At 39.6% G+C, this 20,486-nt stretch overlaps 1 protein-coding gene across 6 annotated transcripts in view; it reads right to left on the bottom strand.

The window, feature by feature from the left end:
- LOC126091973 (protein mothers against dpp) overlaps positions 1–20,486 on the bottom strand; it is a 99,465-nt gene that overhangs the window by 4,460 nt on the left and 74,519 nt on the right. The gene's annotated exons all lie outside the window — the stretch shown is intronic.

Here is a 20,486-nt window from a genome sequence, read left to right as displayed (position 1 = left end):
ACAACCTGATTTCATATTCTGCATGCGCAGTGAACTAGTGTGCTTTCATCAGCACTGCCTTGCATAAAATAATAATGTCCACGGCCACTACAAATCTTCAGCACACCAAATTCCAGCACTGCCAAGCTAGACAGGTAAAAGCAGAGGCAAAAGGAGCAAAAACCTAAATTTCAGAAAGAGAGAAAGAAGACAAAAAGGAAAAATAGCAGGGAAACAAAAAAAGAAGATTGGGAGAAAAAAGAAACAGAATAAGAAAGTTGAGTAATAAGACCTCATCTCTAGATTTCTCGGGAACTAGTGCTAGGTGGAAGGATTCAAATAGATTGTGTGGCAATGCAGGCACTTGAACTTTTGTAGTGGTCACATAATAGGCTCCAAAAAATATTTTTGTAATTTTACATAACATAGTACAGTTTTTCTACAAAATCGGAAATGGGTAAGTGAACTGTCGCAAGTTACAAGCACGCATTGCTTCAGAGCTAAGAATAACAGAAATATCTTAGCAATTGACGAGTGGTTAAATCTGCCAAAGACTTAAGACAACCACTGAAGCTGTCGCTCCTGCAGTGCTGGGAACATTCAGTTATAACAGGTAAATGTAGATATACTGGATATACTGACCCTTATATACAAAAAAGTGAACACAGATTGAAAAGTTTTTACAATATGGACTTACCTTTCCCCCTACAAATACTAAAGAAATACCTCTACTCTTCATTTGTAATGAATGCTTAGCAAGTGAAAGCAAAATTTAAGGGACACCTACTTCAAAACATGCTGCTTGTTCCAATAAACTCATAGTTTTTTGAACATTGATTGGATTAATGGAAAATTCAGATAAAGCCTACAGTAGACATTTTGGAAAAATTAATAGTGAACAGAAAGATCAATGTATTGCAAGAACTGAATAAAATCAAAAGAGGACTTGTCATTTGACAAGTCTTCTCCTTGCACACATCTCTCTACTGTTGGACAGGAACAATGCCGCACTCACTTTCATTTGTTTGTAGTGGTGGCAAAATGGCAAACATTAGAAGTGATAGTGACAATCATAGCTCAGAATTCAGTCGAGAGAGAGAAAAACCAAAGGAGACCTGAAATTTGGAGAAGAAATATTCTACATCTACATCTACATCCATACTCTGCAAGAAACCTGACCGTGTGTGGCGGAGGGTACCTTGAGTACCTCTATCGGTTTTCCCATCTATTCCAGTCTCATTTTGCTTGTGGAAAGAAAGACTGTCAGTATGCATCTGTGTGGGCTCTAATCTCTCTGATTTTATCCTCATGGTCTCTTCGCGAGATATACATAGGAGGGAGAAATATTCTGCTTGACTCCTCGGTGAAGGTATGTTCTCGAAACTTCAACAAAAGCCGGTACTGAGCGTCTCTCTTGCAGAGTCTTCCACTGGAGTTTACCTATCATCTCTGTAACGCTTTTGCGATTACTAAATGATCCTGTAACGAAGCAAGCTGCTCTCCGTTGGATCTTCTCTCTCTCTTCTATCAACCCTATCTGGTACAGATCCCACACCGGTGAGCAGTAATCAAGCAGCAGGCGAAAAAGTGTACTGTAACCTACTTCCTTTGTTTTCAGACTGCATTTCCTTAGGATTCTTCCAATGAATCTCAGTCTGGCATCCGATTTACCGATGATTAATTTTATATGGTCATTCCATTTTAAATCACTCCTAATGCATACTCCCAGATAATTTATGGAATTAACTGCTTCCAGTTGCTGACCTGCTATATTGTAGATAAATGACAAAAGGATCTTTCTTTCTATGTATTCGCAGAACATTACACTTGTCTACATTGAGATTCAATTACCATTCCCTGCACCATGCGTCAATTTGTTGCAGATCCTCCTGCATTTCAGTACAATTTTCCATTGTTACAACCTCTCAATACACTACAGCATCATCCGCAAAAAGCCTCAGTGAACTTTTGATGTTATCCACAAGGTCATTTATATATATTATGAATAGCAACGGTCCTACGACACTCCCCTGCGGCACACCTGAAATCACTCTTACTTCAGAAGACTTCTCTCCATTGAGAATGACACGCTGCGTTCTGTTATCTAGAAACTCTTCAATCCAATCGCACAATTGGTCTGATAGTCCATATGCTCTTACTTTGTTCATTAAACGACTGTGGGGAACTGTATCAAACGCCTTGCGGAAGTCAAGAAACATGGCATCTACCTGGGAACCCAAGCCTATGGCCCTCTGAGTCGAGTCGACGAATAGCGCGAGCTGGGTTTCACACGATCGTCTTTTTCGAAACCCATGCTGATTCCTATAGAGTAGATTTCTAGTCTCCAGAAAAGTTATTATACTCGAACATAATACGTGTTCCAAAATTCTACAATTGATCGACGTTAGAGATATAGGTCTATAGTTCTGCACATCTGCTCAACGTCCCTTCTTGAAAACAGGGATGACCTGTGCCCTTTTTCAAACTTTTGGAATGCTACGCTCTTCTATTTTGAAATTTAAGAAAGTAAGTGGTGAAGAACATGAAAATCTGAAATGAGAACTTGTTTCAGCAAGACAAACTGGTGCAGACTGCAGGTAAATATGTTTAATAATAGGCTGTTCATTCCTGAAAAATGTACTGGGCCATATACTTGTGTTTAGTTATTGATATTTCCAAAAAAAATGGCACTTTTCCATAATGTTGTAATCTTACAACATACTTATGTTTCATTTACATCAAAATAAAAGGATATATTGTAGAAACAAAAAAATAATCACGTAATTCATGCCACCTTATCCGTTCATAAACCCACATACCAAATACACCGCTGAGTGAGGGCTGCAATGTTCCCTAAAAAGATCAGTATCAAATAATAATTACTCTGGTTTTCCTATTTAGAGATGCAAAACAAAATGTCTCCGTAAGATATCTGATTATTCAAAGATCTTATTACTGAGCGAGTTTAATCACATGAAAAGTGAGGGTGCGTAGGACACCTACCTAAGATCCCTCTTAGTGCTTACATACCAAAGATAATAGTTTCCAACACTGACCTATGTCAGCTAACTATTACTATAAGGTGAGTGGTAAATCAATGAATGAATATATTGTTAACTAGAACAGAATATTGGAACAGTAATATATTAATAATTTTATTCTGTATTAAGTTAAAGTTGGTTTCCAAGACACTGTCATGTGCAAAAGGCATTTTCAGCACTTCACCGCATTATGAAGTAATGACTGGTAAGTCTGTGTCGACTTGTCCAAGAGGGTGGACATTCGCTATCGGATGATAATGGAAAACGCTACCAATGGAAGATTCCAGGGAGCACCACTGTTTTAATACAGTGGTTTCATTTACGGGAAAACCAAAAGAACAAACAAGAATCTATCATGTGATGTATCAAATACGGACTTATGGGAGCCTACCGGTATTCATGCTGAAATATGATCCAGATATGTACGTAATTTGTTGAGCTATGAAATCCAATGGAATTAATAAAAATGTATTTAATCCTAAAGTGAAATATCATTGTTTCTATGACGATTTAAAAGATCATTTCAACTAGGATTTGGTAATCTGAGAGAGAGGATGTATGTGCAATCCGTGAGCAACTTAAACATAAAATCAACAATGAAACACACACAGCTTCACAGATACAAGTGTAAAAGGAACTTACTTCACAAGCTATGAGCAAAAGCATTTTACAGCATTTTATGACAGTATGAAAAGAGATGAGGAACTAATTAATGGGCCTGAGAAAGAAACAGCAGAAATGATTACTTTTAATTTATGCAGAACATTCCAGTTCCACATAAATGACAAGCAACTTTGGTTGTTTGTTTTTGGGACACGCACGTTCTCTGATGATAAAGCCTTCATGCATGTGTATTATGAGGCAACTGCTAGGAAAGGCTCATATGATGTTTTTGTTCTGCTAATGAGTTTTACTGAAATCATACAGTACTGTAAGAAAACTGTATGTTTTCTCAGGTGCTTGTACGGACCTAAATAGAAATTGTACTATTGTTCATTTTTGGTACACTATGGTGCCACAACAGTAGGTTTTCTGTAGTATTCCATACTTTTCCTTTAAGCAGATAGTTCCAAATGTGTCCTAAAAGTATTCTTTAATTTGATAATCATTTTGATTCCTTAAAAAAAAAAAAAATCTGTTGCAGTGGAAGGGAATAAATGGACTGTGACTCCATATAAAATATTTGAGTTTCCAGCAATATCAAAATGTATAGCAGTATCTCCCCACTGCAGTGGCCAAGTAACGTACAATTCCTCACTTGTAAAACCTGGAAGGTATCCTGCTATGTCAGGTGTGCCTACTTTGACCCAGTACAAAAAAAAAAAAAACCTGCCAAAGCCAATGGTGTTGTTCAAATGATTGAATTACTACCTTTAGAAGAGCAGGGTTATTTAAAAATCAATGCTGAGCGATTTTCTGACATAGAACAACAACTAACACCACAAGATTCAAAAAGTGAAGCACAGGACACGGACTGATTTCAAATTAGCTTATAATATCCATTTGAAGACTGCTGTGCTGAGTCTAAATTTGATTAGATATCTTTACTTTATGTGTCAGTGTATAAAAGGATTATATACATAGTTAATTTTTACACTGTGTACTTATTCGAAAAATAGCCTTCCTGTTGAGTGCGAAAAGGAGACTTCTTGGCAATTTTTAAACTCATTTTAGTTACTGTAAAACTTCCTCAAATTCAAACATTTCCTCTAAACATATATGTAACGGCATACAGCACCTGAATGTACAAAAAAATTTAAGCCACCTGCAAAATTAAGCAATTTCTAAAGTTTTTATTATTTTTCTCAAAATCACTGCTGATGGGATAGCCCCTTCTTGCACTCTCTGATCATTGGACACATATGGAGAATAATTTCCTGAAATATTTTCTATTGAAACTAAACAGCAAAATCACTGGAATATCTCTCTCTCTCTCTCTCTCTCTCTCTCTCTCTCTCTCTCTATCTCTATCTCTCTCTCTGAACACCCCCCCCCCCTCCGCCACACACACACACACACACACACACAAAAACCTATAGATAACTCGGCATTAGGTACGTTTTTATCTTTAACCCTGTACAACAATCAGACTAGATTCAAAATCATTTTGCCAAAGGAATGGAACAAGTGAAATATCTCTCACTAAAATCTGGATAAATTCTCGAACTATCCTCTGATTCAAACAAAAAATTTGCATATTCACGAAAAATCTTTTACTGTTTCTCTAAGTGTGAAGCCAGAATTTCTGGTACTATTGGATTTAGCAGTGATTGAGAAGTAATGATAACATCACCACCCATATGTCTGTAATGACAAATTTCCCCCATCACTTACTAACAATACTAACTTATCAGCGGAAGAGACAGTCATACACAACCTTACAACAGGTCACGACCTAAACATGCTCCCTGCACACAACGGCTGTGCCATGGAGATTGTCCAAAACTAGAATCACATTTCCTGACAAAATCCTGTATTTGATTCTTATTCTTTTTAATGTCATGAACAGTCTGCACTCCAATCAGAACTTAGTTTTGCAGCCGTTTTCCCCTTACCAAATCTTTCAATTAATTCCAATTCTTGATTTAATGTCAACATGTTTATTTCGTTTCTCTATCATCTCTTTCACAAATTTCTTTCAACTTGCTTCATTGACACTTAAACACCTATTAACATCATAAAACTGAGTTTGTTTTTGATTTACATGGAACTGGTTTGCCAATAACAATGTAAATGGTACTCTGTTGTCAAGCAGCAGTTGATAAATAATAGTAGTGACACTTACTGTCACATAGTGGGCCATTCATTGCTGTTTGCTTGAGCAAAATACTGCACATCTTTTCTTCCTTTTTTTATGCACTTCTAATCCGCAAATAGGACAACCCACACACAAATAATCGGGAGTGCACCATATAATACGGTGTGATAAAAGAATCATTGTGCGCTTGTCCTGCATAGTTTGCTACAACACTGCTAAAATCGGTTTGCATGCAGCATGGTTAAAACACAATGGCGAAAATCTTCCTAATGTGGAATACCATGTCGATATCAGTGTCGAATATAGTTAGTATGGTGGAATGTATGGCCTGTAGAGATCTTTTTTATTTTAATTTAACTATATTTTTGTGTTCTTCACAAATTGCAGCACTTTCTAATCTTTTCACGCTAATTAAGGCCATATAGGCATGGTCTTTTCCGAATACACTTCTGACCAAAAGGCGATTCTGGCAGCTGGAGTGCAGAGTTTTTGTTAATCATGCCTTTTGTGTGCTTGTGGAGATATTTCCATAGCAGCTTTCATCCCCTAACAAATATTTCTTTACATCTACCCGAGAAGTGAAATACCATTTTTCATAAATTTAGCTTTAAATTTTTTTAATATAACAGAATATTTTCTTAAAAATTTGTATTCTCTATTGTACTTCCTTGAGGACTGAATTTCCAGAAACACTGAAACATACTTTTTTTTTCCATTTCTAACAAAGAAGTCAACTACCAATTGTCATAGACATGGCCTTAAAAAAACCTTTAGTAGTTCTTTAGTAATTATTCTTCTCAAAAAAACTTTCAACTCCCTTTGTGGTTGAACTCCCAAAAATGCTGAAATTTTTATTTTATTACTGAGAAACCGAATACCAGTTTCCGCAGTTTGAGCTTCAAAATTCCCTTAACAACGAGATGCTTTCAAAAAGCCTTTCATCCTCTATTTCACCCCCTTAGGTGTGGAATTTCAGACAATTCTTTCGTAAATGATGCCTACAGTATAAGATCCACACCCTCTCCAAACTTGAAGTTTCCATCCTTAGTGGTTCGGGCTAGGTGGTAATGAGTCAGTGAACCAGTCTGACTCTAGCACCTCAATTTCCAAAAACAGTGAAAAACAAAACACACATTTCTTCAGCTCTGACAAGCCAAACACCAGTTTTCAAAATGCTTTCACAATGAAATATTTTCATAAAACGTTTCACCCCTGTATCTTACCTCCTTAGGAGTTGAGTTTCCAAAAACAGTGACTTGTATGTTTTAATTCTAACAGAGAAGCCAAATGCAAATTTTCATATATTTAGCTTCAAAAATGCTTGCACAATGAAATATTTCCATAAAAACTATCATGCCCCATTTCACCCCCAAAGACATTGCTCTTCCAAAAACAGTGAAACACAGTTTTTTTTTTTTTTTCTAACTGAGAAGCCAAATTTTAAATTTCTATACATTTAGCTTTGAAATGCTGTAATAATGAAATATTTTTATAAAAAATCACATCCCCTATTTTATGCCCTTAGGAGTTCAATTTCCTCAAATACTGAAACACACATTTTTATGTTCGTAACCGAGAGGTCAAATACCAATGTTCACAGCTGCAGCTTTAAAAAATACTTTAGTTCTTTAATAATGATATATTTTCAAAAATCACTTTCACCCACTATTTCACCCCCACAGAGTTATTTCTTTGTTTCTGATTAAGAAACCAAATACCAATTTTCATAGGTCTAGCTTTAAAATTGCCTTAATAGTGAGACTTAAAAAAAAACCTTTGTCCCCTATTTCACCTACTTAGTGTTCGAATTTCAAAAAATCACTTCTTAAACGATGTCTACAGAAAAAGATTCACACCTTCTCTAAATTTCAAGTTTCTATCCTTAGCAATTTGAGCTGGGTGAAGATGAGTCAGTCAGTCAGTCAATGAGGACATTGCTTTTTATACATAGAGATTATGAAGATCTTTACGCGGTAATGACTGTCTTTATATTTTTACATATAGAAACTAACATAATTTAATTTTACCATTTTAACCAGCACTATGTTCACCATATTCATGATTAGAATGCATAAATGGGAAGTAGAGGGTTACAGGTTGGAAACCTACTCTCAGTAAATTACTAGTTTTATTTTTTCTGCTTCAGATCAAATCTTTTTAAATCTGGGATATTATAGTGTAGACGTGTTCTAACAAAATCTTCTGCCTTTGTTTGTGTTTTAGAAGCTTGGAAAATTTATGACACGCACATGGGATGCCGCAAACATGAAAGCAGCAACAGAAGCAATGCAGTTCAAAGAAATGCATTTTCTTAAAGCTCAAAGTAAGTAAAATGTACCATGAGGGATTCTTTTCTGCTTTATTAAAATGCTGATTTAAATTTAAATATTGATGGAAGTTTAAATACTGATGACACTATTAGAATACCATTAGGCAGAAAGCCCACTTTACCAATCAATATGGAAAAGGACCTTGTGGCCCACTGCATGGAGATAGAGAAGAGATTTTGTGGCCTGTCTAGTGAGGATGTACTTAGACGTGCTTTCTCAGCTTGCTCAGGCCAACAACACACCAAACCCCTTCAACAGAGAAAACTGGCTTGCCAGAAGAAAATGGTTCAAGAAATTTCTAAAGAGCAACCTCTTAATTTCTTCAAGAACACCTGAATCAACATCATTGACCAGAATGCGCAAATTCAACAAAGAAAGTCTATCTCAATTATCTGATATTTTAGAAGCAGAGCAATACCGTATTCCTGAAAACCTTACAGGATGTAGCCAGTGTGTGTAATGTGTGTAGGGTGGAGGGTGAGGGAGGGGGGGGGGGGGGGGGGAACAGATTTCGTGGTTAAAAAATATCCTTTTTTCCAGGTGAAAATACACTGTACCCTGGGTGAAAGTTCATTTTTTCCATATTATGTGCAATATACTTTACCACTGAGCTGTAAAATTATCAATTCTTTGCATGTTAAAAGTCTCATACATCGGCGTAGAAGTTCCCTGCACTTTTCGAAATGAAACCCAGCAAAAAGCAATGCATTTTGGAAAGATCTTTAATACACATCAACATGTACACTGCATGTTTTCACATTACGAAAGTATAAATACAAATTCCACCAAATACAGGACAGTAGCTTCTGAAGTAGCAAAATCTGGATTGCAATGCATTTCTGTCCTACAATCATAGCTCATGTCATGTGATCTAACCAGCCAATGACGCAGATATTCGGATCATACGAACATGATGTAATCAGCCAATAGCAACATCACTGTTAAGTAATGCAAACACACAAATAGAAAAAGTTAATGGTTTAATTTAATATACATACAGTATAACTACAAGAAAAGCTAATCTTACATGTATAATACTTATCATCAAAAATTTTGTTGCTGTTATTCGCCCCTCCCCTCCCCTCCCCCAACCACTCACAGTATGTAAGGCAGGAGCCTATGATCAGAGGTTAAATTGCAGCAGATGAATAATTCTAACAAACATGATTATAAATTAGACTGCTGTGCACAGAACACCTCATGGGTTACCTGCTGAATACATATTCTATCGAGCACTTTGACTTTTCCATCGAAAAGCCAATTAATGTGTGAAACTGCTCAAGAACTCACCTCACCCTTTCTTTACGGATAATTATACTTCTTGACATCATTACTCCGTAATATGTAATCTACGAAAGGACTACTATAAATATAAAAAACTAACCTTGATGCTTAATCTTTTTAGCATGTGTTGGCCTTTACAATATATCAAACACAAATGTGCCAGTGAAATTTTAAATAATGGCTGGTCATCAGGGCCTGAATTTTTCTAAGTAGTAAGTCCACAACCTGTTAAGTTTTGAATGAGAGTTACACACTCCAACATTTAAGCGATTTCATTACACATTCTCACATGTGACGTAATTCCTCTTGCATAACAGGAAATTTACTTTGAGAGTAACACTTCTCAAACTAATATTCACAATATTTTCCCATGACCTGTTACAAGTATAAACAGACGTAGTGTCACACTCATTGAAAGCAGTTTGTTGTTACGAAGTATAGCACAGTTTTCATCCTAAGTCTTGTGATAAATTTTCTGCTAGCACATGCTTGTGTTTGCACTGTGTTTTATTGTTATAAATAGTGCATTTTCTTTGCAATTTAGGTTTTATTCTCTCATTTATGTTTTACCATTGCAGTATTATTCTGCAATAGTAAGTTAAAGTAAAATTGTTTGTTAGTGAATCGGTTTTTACCAGTGCAAATTACAAGAATTTAACTGAAAACTAAAACAAGGAAAAGTTTCAGGAATTTTAAAAAATAAAATAAAAATTCCTGGGTCTTTCCTGGATATAAAAAAAAATCTTGGGTTTGTCCAGGACTTCCTTGTTGTGTATACAATTTTGTTACAATTGTAATGAGACGAGACTAACTACTGTACAATCAAAGATACACACACCGACCGTTACCTCCATAAGGATTCGAACCATCATCCCAGGCAGAAGAGAGGTGTCATTACAACATTGGTGGACAGAGCTAATAAGATCTGCATGCCAGTTTATTTGCAACATGAACTAAGTCATTTGCGAACGGCTTTTGAGAAAAATGGATACGCTGACAACAAGACAGATTGAGCTCTCCATCCCAGAAGAAAAGTGTCTGAGAACATTCAGCAACAACAACTGCAATATTACGGACCATATTGGGAAAGTTCTGGCCGAGTTTCAAGTTGAAACAATCTCTAGATCCACCAAGAAGATTAGTGAGTGTTTAAGATCAGTGAAAGACGCTCAACACCCCTTACCAACTCCTAAGGTGTATAAAATTCCAAGTAGCTGTGGGAAAGTTTATATTGGAACAATGAAAAGAAATGTCAATACCTGCTTAACCGAACACAAAGGGAACTGTTGACTGGGACATACCAACAAATCAGCTGTAGCTGAACATGTTTTTAAAGACGGTGGTCATGAAATAAAATTTTGTGAGACAGGTGTGTTAGCAGGGACATCACATTATTATGCATGCATGTATGTATAGAGAAGCTATAGAGATTCAGTTGTATAAGATATGGCAGTCAACTTTGCACAAACGATGTGACAATCGACTATCTTCAATTGAGGATAATGACGTTAGTCCAAGATATACTTCCCGTAGGCCACACGTGACATATGGTGGTGCCCTCTACATAAACAGGACCTCCACAGCAGCCAGTGGTTGACTCACCTCAGAAGATGTCACCCGCAGTTAGCAAGGAAACATCAGGAAGAAGTAGTTTTACAGATCGACCACGGCCTCTCAGCCTGGAAGTTTTAACTTATGAAGTGCCAGCCGTGAAAGTCTACATGTTATTATTAGACGCCACTACAGGGAGGATATGTCGGTTATGGTATGACGACTGGAGTGTCTACATAAGAAGAAAGCTCAACAACTTTGTAGGCTCACTTTTTTGCTACATTGTTGTAATACTGGGACAATTCCAAAGATTTTGAAGGTGAGAAGGCTGTTTCACTTGACACAATCTAACCGTTCTACTCACACATGGAAGTGATGATGCTATGGGAATGGATTCATAAAACATGTCGAGGACTGGCAGTAATTAGCAGACAACTGTTAAAACTCCATTCATTTATTTATTAGCAATGAAATGCTGTTTTGGGATTGGTATAAGCTGGACAGGCTAACATTTAGATCTATGGAACTGAGTGCACAAGTGTCTTCTAATAGGCAAAAGAAGTAGTTCGAGCATTTATAGAAGGGTAGACAGGAAACCCCAGTTACAGGTGATTCCTGTGTGGTTATTAATTTGTCAGGAAGGGAATTATCTAAGGAAAAAATTTCTATTCTCTTGAAACGAGGAAATTTTGCAAGTACTACATGAAAGGTTCCCACAGAGGATATTGTAGCTAATATAGAGTCGGGGATTCGTCAGTTATCCCCACATTCTGCTGATGAAATCAGGATGGAAACAGCCAGGATACTACATAAAGCTAAGCCACCTAGCAGTAATTTGTCTCAAGGAGAAAGGAAGGCATTACGGGAGATTAATGCGGACAGGAATATTATTGTACTTACTGCTGATAAGGGTAATGCTACCGTGGTGATGAAGAGTGAGAACTACCATAGGAAGATCAGTGACCTTTTGGATTCTAACACTTATAAAAAACTTCAAAAGGATCCTACAACGAAAGTGTTAGGAGCTACAAATCTATTAATAAAGGAGTCTTCCATTCCTACAGAGGATAAAAAATATCTATGCAAAACAGAAGCTTACCTTCCTAGATTTTATGGGCTATCAAAGATACATAAGCCTAATGTCCCATTGAGACCAACAGTGAGTGCTATTGGATTGCCCACTCAAGATTTGGCTAGACATCGCACATCCTTGCTACAATCGCTTATTGGTAAAACTGATTATCACTTAAAAATTCTATGCACTTTATCAAAAAATTGATGGAGATTACTGTCAGCCCAGGTGAAATCCTCATGAGTTTTGATGTGGTATCCCTGTTGTTAAACCTCTTTCACACATACAGTATGTGATCATAAGTATCTGGACACTTGGCTGAAAATTACATCTACATCTACATCCATACTCAGGGTACCTTCAGTACCTCTATCGGTTCTCCCTTCTATTCCAGTCTCGTATTGTTCGTGGAAAGAAGGATTGTCGGTATGCCTCTGTGTGGGCTCTAATCTCTCTGATTTTATCCTCATGGTCTCTTCGCGAGATATACGTAGGAGGGAGCAATATACTGCTTGACTCTTCGGTGAAGGTATGTTCTCGAAACTTTGACAAAAGCCCGTACCGAGCTACTGAGCGTCTCTCCTGCAGAGTCTTCCACTGGAGTTTATCTATCATCTCCGTAACGCTTTCGCGATTACTAAATGATCCTGTAACGAAGCGCGCTGCTCTCCGTTGGATCTTCTCTATGTCTTGTATCAACCGTATCTGGTACGGATCCCACACTGCTGAGCAGTATTCAAGCAGTGGGCGAACAAGCGTACTGTAACCTACTTCCTTTGTTTTCGGATTGCATTTCCTTAGGATTCTTCCAATGAATCTCAGTCTGGCATCTGCTTTACCGACAATCAACATTATATGATCATTCCATTTTAAATCACTCCTAATGCGTACTCCCAGATAATTTATGGTATTAACTGCTTCCAGTTGCTGACCTGCTATTTTGTAGCTAAATGATAAAGGATCTATCTTTCTGTGTATTCGCAGCACATTACACTTGTCTACATTGAGATTCAGTTGCCATTCCCTACACCATGCGTCAATTCGCTGCAGATCCTCCTGCATTTCAGTACAATTTTCCATTGTTACAACCTCTCGATACACCACAGCATCATCTGCAAAAAGCCTCAGTGAACTTCCGATGTCATCCACCAGGTCATTTATTTATATTGTGAATAGCAACGGTCCTATGACACTCCCCTGCGGCACACCTGAAATTACTCTTACTTCGGAAGACTTCTCTCCATTGAGAATAACATGCTGCGTCCTGTTATCTAGGAACTCCTCAATCCAATCACACAATTGGTCTGATAGTCCATATGCTCTTACTTTGTTCATTAAACGACTGTGGGGAACTGTATCGAACGCCTTGCGGAAGTCAAGAAACACGGCATCTACCTGGGAACCCGTGTCTATGGCCCTCTGAGTCTCGTGGACGAATAGCGCGAGCTGGGTTTCACATGACCGTCTTTTTCGAAACCCATGCTGATTCCTACAGAGTAGATTTCTAGTCTCCAGAAAAGTCATTATACTCGAACACAATACGTGTTCCAAAATTCTACAACTGATCGACGTTAGAAATATAGGTCTATAGTTCTGCACATCTGTTCGACGTCCCTTCTTGAAAACGGGGATGACCTGTGCCCTTTTCCAATCCTTTGGAACGCTACGCTCTTCTAGAGACCTACGGTACACCGCTGCAAGAAGGGGGGCAAGTTCCTTCGCGTACTCTGTGTAAAATTGAACTGGTATCCCATCAGGTCCAGAGGCCTTTCCTCTTTTGAGCGATTTTAATTGTTTCTCTATCCCTCTGTCGTCTATTTCGATATCTACCATTTTGTCATCTGTGCGACAATCTAGAGAAGGAACTACAGTGCAATCTTCCTCTGTGAAACAACTTTGGAAAAAGACATTTAGTATTTCGGCCTTTAGTCTGTCATCCTCTGTTTCAGTACCATTTTGGTCACAGAGTGTCTGGACATTTTGTTTTGATCCACCTACCGCTTTGACATAGACCAAAATTTCTTAGGATTTTCTGCCAAGTCAGTACATAGAACTTTACTTTCGAATTCATTGAACGCCTCTCGCATAGCTCTCTTCACACTACATTTCGCTTCGCGTAATTTTTGTTTGTCTGCAAGGCTTTGGCTATGTTTATGTTTGCTGTGAAGTTCCCTTTGCTTCCGCAGCAGTTTTCTAACTCTGTTGTTGTACCACGGTGGCTCTTTTCCATCTCTTACGATCTCGCTTGGCACATACTCATCTAACGCATATTGTACGATGGTTTTGAACTTTGTCCACTGATCCTCAACACTATCAGTACTTGAGACAAAACTTTTGTGTTGAGCCAACAGGTACTCTGAAATCTGCTTTTTGTCACTTTTTCTAAACAGAAAAATTTTCCTACCCTTTTTAATATTCCTATGTACGGCTGAAATCATCGATGCCGTAACCGCTTTATGATCGCTGATTCCCTGTTCTGCGTTAACTTTTTCAAATAGTTCGGGTCTGTTTGTCACCAGAAGGTATAATATGTTATCGCCACGAGTCGGTTCTCTGTTTAACTGCTCAAGGTAGTTTTCAGATAAAGCACTTAAAAAAATTTCACTGGATTCTTTGTCCCTGCCACCCGTTATGAACGTCTGAGTCTCCCAGTCTATATCCGGCAAATTAAAATCTCCACCCAGAACTATAACATGGTGGGGAAATCTACTCGAAATATTTTCCAAATTATCCTTCAGGTGCTCAGCCACAACAGCTGCTGAGCCAGGGGGCCTATAGAGACATCCAATTACCATGTCTGAGCCTGCTTTAACCGCGACCTTCACCCAAATCATTTCACATTTCGGATCTCCGTCAATTTCCTTCGATACTATTGCACTTCTTATCGCTATAAACACGCCTCCCCCTTCACTGTTCAGCCTGTCTCTGCGGTATACATTCCAATCTGAGTTTAGGATTTCGTTACTGTTTACGTCTGGTTTCAGCCAACTTTCTGTCCCTAGTACTATATGGGCGTTGTGATCGTTTATTAATGAGAGCAGTTCTGGGACCTTTCTATAGACGCTCCTGCAGTTTACTATTAGCACATTAATATTGTTATTCCCTGTTGCATTTTGCCTACTCCTATCTTGCCGCGTCTCAGGAGGCGTCTTGTCGGGCCTAGGGAGGGGATTCTCTAACCTAAAAAACCCCCATGTGCACTCCACATGTACTCCGCTACCCTTGTAGCCGCTTCCGGCGTGTAGTGCACGCCTGACCTATTCAGGGGGACCCTACATTTCTCCACCCGATAGCGGAGGTCGAGAAATTTGCACCCCAGATCTCCGCAGAATCGTCTGAGCCTCTGGTTTAAGCCTTCCACTCGGCTCCAAACCAGAGGACCGCGATCGGTTCTGGGAACGATACTACAAATAGTTAGCTCTGATTCCACCCCGCGAGCGAGGCTTTCCGCCTTCACCAATTCCGCCAACCGCCTGTACGAACTGAGGATGACCTCTGAACCCAGACGGCAGGAGTCATTGGTGCCGACATGAGCAACAATTTGCAGTCGGGTGCACCCAGTGCTCTCTATCGCCACCGGTAGGGCCTCCTCCACATCTCTGATGAGACCCCCCCGGCAAGCAGACAGAGTGAACACTGGCCTTCTTCCCCGACCTTCTCGCTATTTCCCTAAGGGGCTCCATCACCCGCCTAACGTTGGAGCTCCCAATAACTAATAATCCCCTCCCCCCGTGTGCCTGCTCGGACCTTGCTGAAGGAGCAGCCACATGTCCCCTCACAGGCAGAGCGGGCGATGCCACACGGCCAGCCTCCACATTGACCTTCCGCCTCGTGCGCCGCGAACGCCGCTGAACCCGCCACTCCCCTTGGGGAGAGGGTGGCCCAACCGCGCCCGGTACCCGCGAAGATGTCTCGACAGCAGGGACAGTGGGTGAAGCATGTAACACCTGGGGTGTACCTTGCGACGCACCAGACTCCCCACTGCCGCTACACTCCGAGGCAGCAGCCTGAAGACGGCTGACCGCGGCCATCAACACGCTCAGCTGTTCGCGAACAGTGGCCAGCTCCTCCTGCGTCCGTACACAGCAGTCACACATCCTATCCATCCTAAGCAAACAATTTACTGAAGAGAGTTAATCAACCTTTAACTAGACTAATTACTTTCAAGTTCGTGACGCTCTCCATCGGTAATGCTCGAATTCAGTATGCTGTTGGCCCACCCTTAGCCTTGATGACAGCTTCCACTTTTGCAGGCATATGTTCAATCAAGTGCTGGAAGGTTCCTTGGGGAATGGCAGCCCATTCTTCACAGTGTGTTGCACTGAGGAGAGGTATCAACGTCAGTTGGTGAGGCCTGGCATGAAGTCAGCATTCCAAAACATTCCAAAGCTGTTTATAGAATTCAGGTCAGGACTCTGTGCAGGCCAGTCCATTACAGGAATGTTATTGTTGAGAAACCACTCTGTCACAGGACGTGCATTATGAAAGATGCAATCACTATTCACAAATTGCTCTTTAACAGGGGGAAGCAATAAGGTACTTCAAACATCAATGAAGGGCTGAGCTGTGGTTGTGAAAAAACAACAAGGGGTACAAGTCTCCTGCATGAAAAACATGACCACTCTATAACACCACCGCCTCAGAATTTTACTGTTGGCAATACATACGTGGGCAGATGACATTCATCGGGTATTCGCCATACCCACAACCTGCCACCGGATCGCCACATTGTGTATCATCATTCGTCACTCCACATAACATTTTTCCACTGTTCAATCGTCCAATGTTTACGCTGCTTACACCAAACGAGGTGTCGTCTGGCATTTATTGGCATAATGTGTGGCTTATGAGCAGCCGCTCGAAAATGAAATCCAAGTTTTCTCGCCTCCCGCCTAACTGTCGTGGTACTTGCAGTGGATCCTGATGCTGTTTGGAATTCCTATGTGATGGTCTGGGTAGATGCCTACCTGTTACACATTACGACCCTCTTCAACTGTCGGCAGTCTCTGTCAGTCAACAGGCGAGGTCGGCCTGTACGCTTTTGTGCTGTACATGTCCCTTCACGTTTCCACTTCACTATCACATCGGAAGCAATGGACCTAGGGGTGTGGAAATCTCACATACAGATGTATGACACAAGTGGTACCCAATCACCTGACCACGTTTGAAGTCCGTGAGTTCTGCAGATTGACCCATTCTGATCTCTCATGATGTTTGGAGGTCACTGATATGGAGTACCTGGCAGTAGGTGGCAGCATGATGCATCTAATATGAAAAACATATGTTTTTGGGGTTGTAGGGATACTTTTGATCACATAGTGTAACTAATATATTTCCCACTGATACAGTAGCTCTGTTTCGACATTGCCTACCCACGACTTATTTCGAGTACGATAATGAGTTTTACGAACAAACCAAAGGAGTGGCCATGGGCAGCCCTCTGAGTCCAGCTGTTGCTAATCTATTCATTAAGTTTTTGAATGGCAGGCACTACAGTCTTTCAGTAAAAGTCCTTTGAAGTGCTATCGGTATGTGGATGACACTTTTGTGGTATGGAATCACGGTGAAGAGGAATTGTATGGTTTCTTGGTGCACCTAAATAGTATTAATTCAAAGATACAATTTACTATGGAGAAAGAGAGTAATGGACATCTTAATTTTTTGGATGAATCAGTAATTAGACGGGCATATGTGAGCCCAGGGCATAAAGTGTGTAGAAAGATAACACCGACCATTATCTCCAAAAGGATTTGAACCATCATCCCAGGCAGAAGAGAGGTGTCATTAAAACATCTGTGGACACAGCTAATAAAGATCTGTGAGCCAGTTTATTTGCCAGATGAACTAAATCCTCTGCGAACAACTTTTAAGAAAAATGGATATGCTGACAACAAGATAGATCAAACACTCCATCCCAGAAGAAAAGTGTCTGACAACATTCAGCAACGACAACTGTCAGCTGGAAAAGTTTTTCCTCCATTTATTCACAAAATTACAGACCGTATTCAGGAAGATTTGGCCAAGTTTCAAGTTGAAACAATCTTGAGACCCTCCAAGGAGATTAGTGAGTGTTTACGATGAGTGAAAGATGCTTGACACCCCTTAGCAACTCCTGGGTTGTATAAAATTCCGTGTAGCTGTGGGAAGGTTTACATTGGAACAATGAAAACCGAACACAAAAGGAACTGTAGACTGGGAGATACCGACAAATCAGCTGTAGCAGAACATGTTTTTAAAGACTGTGATCATGAAATGAAATTTAGTGTGACGAGCGTGCTAGCCAGGACATTGCATTATTACGTACCCATGTAATAATTTTAATAGAAAAGAGGAAGGCTTAAAGTTAGATAAGATATGGCGGTCGACTTTGCACCAACGATGTGATAATAGATTACCTTCAATCGAGAATAATGATGGTAGTGAGAGATAGACATATAGTCGGTCCCACATGACGTATGGTGGTGCCCTCTATGCACTCTATATAAATAGGACATCCATGACCTGGCAGCCAGTCGTTGACTCACCTTGGAAGATGTTGCCTGCAATTGGCAGCGAAATGTCAGGAAAAGAAGTTTTACAGATCAACCACAACCTCTCAGCCCGGAAGTTTTACCTGATCATCCAGTGAAAGTTCATGTGAGGAGATGCTGAATGTATCTAGTGTCAGAAGCTAGGATAAAAATGTGTCAATGATGTCTGAGTACAGTACCCAATGTGTAAGTTATGGACCCATGAACAATTTGCCAGAAATACAAAAAACAGTTCAGTTATGGGAAGCACGTGAAAAAAAGTGTTATGCAAGTGAAAATATTAAATGAAACTCCTCAAATGTGATATTAGAAAAAAGTGACGACTGACAATAAAATCCAAACAGAATACAGATATAAAGTGTTTAAATGTTATAACGTTCACTTGCTTCAAATATCTATTAACCTAAATTGGTCAATATTAAATTTCCTCGTGTTAACTTGACAGTGCTCACTTATAAAATATGGTTTACTACAATTAACATTACAGTTACTTTGTTTTGTGTTTCGAATGATATTTGCAAGTAAGTGAGAAATTGTTCCGTCAAACATAAAGCAATAAACCATGCATAAAAAGTACGTCACATTAGGGAACTTTAGCCCACTAAAGAATGGGTGTGGTGTTCTATACATGGTCTCCTTAATAAATGCGCTACACTTTCCAAAGTTCTTCCATTAAACCAAAGTCGACCGTTCGCCTCACCTTCCCTACTATCATCCTTACATACCCATTCCATTTCATATTGCTTTGCCATGTTATGCTAGATATTTAATTGACAAGACTGTGGCAAGCACTACACCATGAATATTCTATTAGAACAATACAGGATTGTTTCTCTTACTCATCTGCATTAACTTTCTGTCTCACCCTCTTTTTGAGCAAGCTGCCCTCTTCTCACCACACAGAAATTCTTTGTAAGTCGTCCTGTATCCTTCTACAGTCGATCAATGATGACTCTGTTGTATACTACAGCGTCAGCAGCAAACGACTCCAGATTGCTTCTCACCCTATCCATCAAATCATTTTTGTATCTAGAGAATAAGGGCAGTCCTATAATTCTTCCCTGGGGCACTCCTGACAATAATCTTTTCTCTAATAAACACTCACTGCCATGGACAATGTACTCTGCTTCATTACTTAAAAAATCTTCAAGCCACTCACATATCTGGGAATCTATTCCATATGTTCAGAACTTCATTAACAGTCTGCAGTGAGGCACCATGTCAAATGCTGTCCAAAAAATCAAGAAATATGGAATCTGTCTGTCGCCCACCACCTATGATTGATTGTTGATTGATCTGGGGGAGTGGACCAAACACTGAGGTCATTGGTCCCATCGTATTGGGGAAGGAAATCAGCTGTGCCCTCTCAAAGGAGCCATCCCAACATGTGCCTGAACTGATTTAGGGAAATCATAGAAAACCTAAATGAGGATGGCCAAAGACGGGATTGAACCGCTGTCCTCCCGAATGTGAGTCCCGTGTGCTAACCACTGCGCCACCTCACTCAGTCACCACCTATGGTTTACAGAATATTGAATGACAAATGGGAAATCTTGAGTTTCACAGAAATGGTGCTTTCTGAATCCGGGATGATTTGTGGACAGAAGTGTTTCTGTCCCAAGGACTTTCATGAAATTATAACGCTATTGCATAGATAAAAAAATCTACTCACAAAGCAGCAGTACGAAAACACACATGAAAAAGGTATTACATCTGTAAGCTTTCAGAGTCAGTGGCTCCTTCTTCTGGCAGGAGGGTTGAAGGGGAAAGAAGAGAGCTGAAGGAAAAGGACTGGTGAGATTTAGGAAAAGGGCTAGAGTTCAGAAGTCACCCAGGAGAGACTTACTAGATGGGATGAGAAGGAAAGACTGACTGATGGGGACTTCATCATACGAGATCTGAAAACCTCAAAGCTTAAAGGTTGAAGATAGGGTGATATGC

This window comes from Schistocerca cancellata, chromosome 7, assembly GCF_023864275.1.
Source record: "Schistocerca cancellata isolate TAMUIC-IGC-003103 chromosome 7, iqSchCanc2.1, whole genome shotgun sequence".
NCBI classification, from domain to species: Eukaryota; Metazoa; Arthropoda; class Insecta; order Orthoptera; family Acrididae; genus Schistocerca; species Schistocerca cancellata.
This window is presented reverse-complemented; position numbering and strand designations above follow the sequence as displayed.